The sequence below is a fragment of the Pteropus vampyrus genome, unplaced genomic scaffold (assembly GCF_000151845.1).
Source record: "Pteropus vampyrus isolate Shadow unplaced genomic scaffold, Pvam_2.0 Scaffold26, whole genome shotgun sequence".
Classification (NCBI taxonomy): Eukaryota; Metazoa; Chordata; class Mammalia; order Chiroptera; family Pteropodidae; genus Pteropus; species Pteropus vampyrus.
Window position 1 is genome coordinate 9,612,742 of NW_011888807.1, and position 3,511 is coordinate 9,616,252.

The window sequence follows — 3,511 nt, forward strand, 5'->3', positions numbered from 1 at the left end:
AAAAAAATATTCTCAACTGAATATAATTCTTGTCAAAAAAGATAAGAGAGAAAATAAAGGCTTATATAGCTACTCTTTATTATCTGACAATTTAACTATGATAAATGCTTTGGGTAAACATTTTTTTATTCCTTTTTGCACTTTAAAATTTGTTTAAATAGCAGATTAAACCATATCTTTTTATAATTTTCTTACACAGTTATTATCGATTTGCATCTTTTCTCTTTTTTTTTCAGGTTTCTTATTAATTTGCTAAGAGAAAGACAGTGGAAACAGAAGAGAGGTATTTTGGAAATTAAATTGGCAATTCTCGTAGCTAATTAGATGAAGGAAATATGTCAGGATTATTCAGAGAAAAGGGTTTTTAAGAAGTAGAATTGAAGTTCAAGTTAGAAAATAAAGAAACAAAGTTTCTTGTGATTGCTTTGTTTAATTTTGGTCAAGCTACTTATAATGGTTTTCATATCACAAATGAAATATTTTACTTTGAACAAGCAAAAAGCATAAATACATCTTTCATATGATACAATAAAATGATTTATTCCAAATGACTTCTGAAAATAGCTCTAAACAGAAGAGATGGTTGTGTTGCTAGGTTTTATGAGATATCATCAGTATATTTAATCTCTGGTGACATTGCTGTGCACCCTAATTAGAAAACCTCATGTGGCCATATATCTAAATGTCTTGAAGATGCTATTTCTTGCTGTTTCTCCAAAATTATAGAACCACGTTCTACTCTCCCTGACCATAGGTATTTATGACATACTCTGTGCTTTAGTTATACCTCAGTTTGCATAATATTTTCCAACATGTTCATATGTTACTTTTAAAATAACTTAATTAATCTCTTACAGAAAAAAAGAAATGTTTTCTTTCTGTGATCATTCAGGATGAGATTGTGGCACCAGAGTTCTCAGTAACATCGCTTCAGGGAAACATTTCTAGGATCTGACACATTCAACAGAGAAAAGGAAGATGAAAAACTGGCTTTTTCTGGAAATGTGATAAAAGCGACATCATACCAGAAGAAAACTAACAGCGAATGGAGGTAGATCCACCTATAAGACCTACAGGTCAACACATATTCAAGTGCAGATCAGAGACTCAGCTTCCCCAGAAAAGGAAGCAAGACATCTGAAAGAGAAATCTTTTCATAGAAAGGAAGCACTCTATTTAACAGAGCTCGACTTCAATATCAGTCAATTTAAGTGGCTATACATGGAAGAAGCATCTCAGGCCAGTGTCCAGAGAGAGAAGGTACTCCCTAGACCTTTGAGCAAACACGCCAGAAGATTATTTTAAAACAGCTACTCTACTTGAAGCATTAATGATACCACTAGGGAAAATTTCTTGCTCTGGAGGGAAATTACAGTCATAATACATATTTTTTTTAAAGCCAACAAATGAAGACTAATAGTAAAACAAAGATCAAAAGAATGTTTTTCGAAATTAAAATAATTGCAATAATTTATGCGGAACACAAAACATATTCTAGGGTTAGAAAGTCACTTTGAACATCCAAATGAGTGCTAATGTAAAGAAAATCCAGAATTTCTCTGTAAGGAAGGGCAAATTTTGGAAATAGATTCTCGGAAGTTGGGGAACAACTGTAAAACTGTAAGTGTAGAAAGAGAATGTAAAATCAAGTAAAAAATCCGGATATAAAGTTATAGGAAAGCTAAAAACTACTAAAACCTGTCAGAATTCTGTAATTAAAAATTCGTAGTGACACCTAAATATACTGTAATATATATTACTATATTCTTAAATATAATCTTCAAACTAAAGTCGTTCTAACCTAAAAGTGATTTTTAAAATGCAAACATATTTTTCCTTAAAAAGGCATTAGGTGGCATTTTAGCTGTAGGATAATCCACAAAGTCCTGTTTGACCCAAAATTTAGCTGAAATTAAATTAATTTATATATTTCTCATTTCAAACAACTTTTTTCTATTATAAAAATATTGTTCTTCACCACATTTTTTGTTTCTCTTTCCAATGTTTTTATTTCCTAGTTAAATAGGCTTTTGTAATATCTTTAATTACTTAGCAGAAAGGCATGACCACAGAACTGAGAATATATATTCTGTCTTAACTTCTCTTCCATCCTATGGAGATGGATGTTTTGAGTTCTAGTTAAAAAATGACATAACGGTTGTAGAACTGTTTGAGAATCATTGGAATTTTTCTCCATAAGGTCTTTGATTAACTAGTGGATAATTTTATACATAGGTAATTTATAAAGTGGATATGAGCTACAAGTCATAGAAGAATATGAATTTTGAATTTTTGTGATATGTAGCAGAATAAAGTCATGTGATTTTTTTTTAATTTTAGGTGACAAGTCATAAAAGAATCAGCAACTAAAAAGACGTCAAAGATGTGCTAGAGTATTAAATATAACCAAATAAAATATAATAGAAATTAATTTAGTATCAGACCTGTGTCCAAAAAAGTCCATCTGTACAATAGTGTATGTGAGAGACCAGTGTATATACATATAAATACATTTGGAAGCTTTCTGACTGTCAAGTAAATGTGAGCCAGCAGTGCAATCTGGTTGCCAAAATTATACAATCTTAGACTTCATTATTAGTAATAATTGGTGGAGAATGATAGTCTCACTCTACGTCACACAATATGTTGTCAGAAGACAAATGGAACTCTATTTTCAGTTTGGTTGTATGACATTTTAAGAGACAAAAGCATGATGCATAGTCAGAGGAGAGTAGCCAATGCCTTGAATGAACTTGTAGCAGTGACATATGAGGAATGATTAGAGGAGGCAGAAATGTTTAATATGAAGAATGGAAAATAATGCGGTAGCCAATAGACCCATGCTATGAATCTCAGAGACCCCAAGAACTTTATGGAACCACATCTCTCATAAGTAATTCAAAATAAATTGAACCTATTACATAGAAACTTTCAGATCAAAACCAAGATAAATTAGGTTAATATATGCTAGCTTCTATATTTAACTAAGATTTTTACTTTACTGAAAGTTATAAAATCACCTTTTCAATTCTGTATTAACCTTATTGCAGACTTCATGGTTTTGATTTGACACTTTACTCATAGTTTTCTTATGAAGATTATTGGTAGATGGTATCTAAGCTCTAGAAAAATGTCAATAACTTTTTATCTTACTTTAGACATCATTTGCTTCATGGACAATAGAGGAATCTCCCATAGGAGTTTAAAGTGACTAAAAAGCAATATGTAAGTTAAGATACCCCTTCACTCATAACTTGAATGATTAACTTTGGACTTAAAAAAAAATGTGCGCCCTAATTCCTATTTCCATTTAGCCCCTTTGTTGTATGCAATAAGGAAAGTACTGGGTTTAGCCTTTATTACTTTTTAATATTTTGCTAAACAATACACTGGAAACTAAAAACTAGAAATTAAATTCAAATAACACAAGATATTTCTTTTGAATCTGCAGTCCTCAGCAGCTTATGTACAATATTAATTTGTTTGCATAAGCAATCAAACAAGCATATGA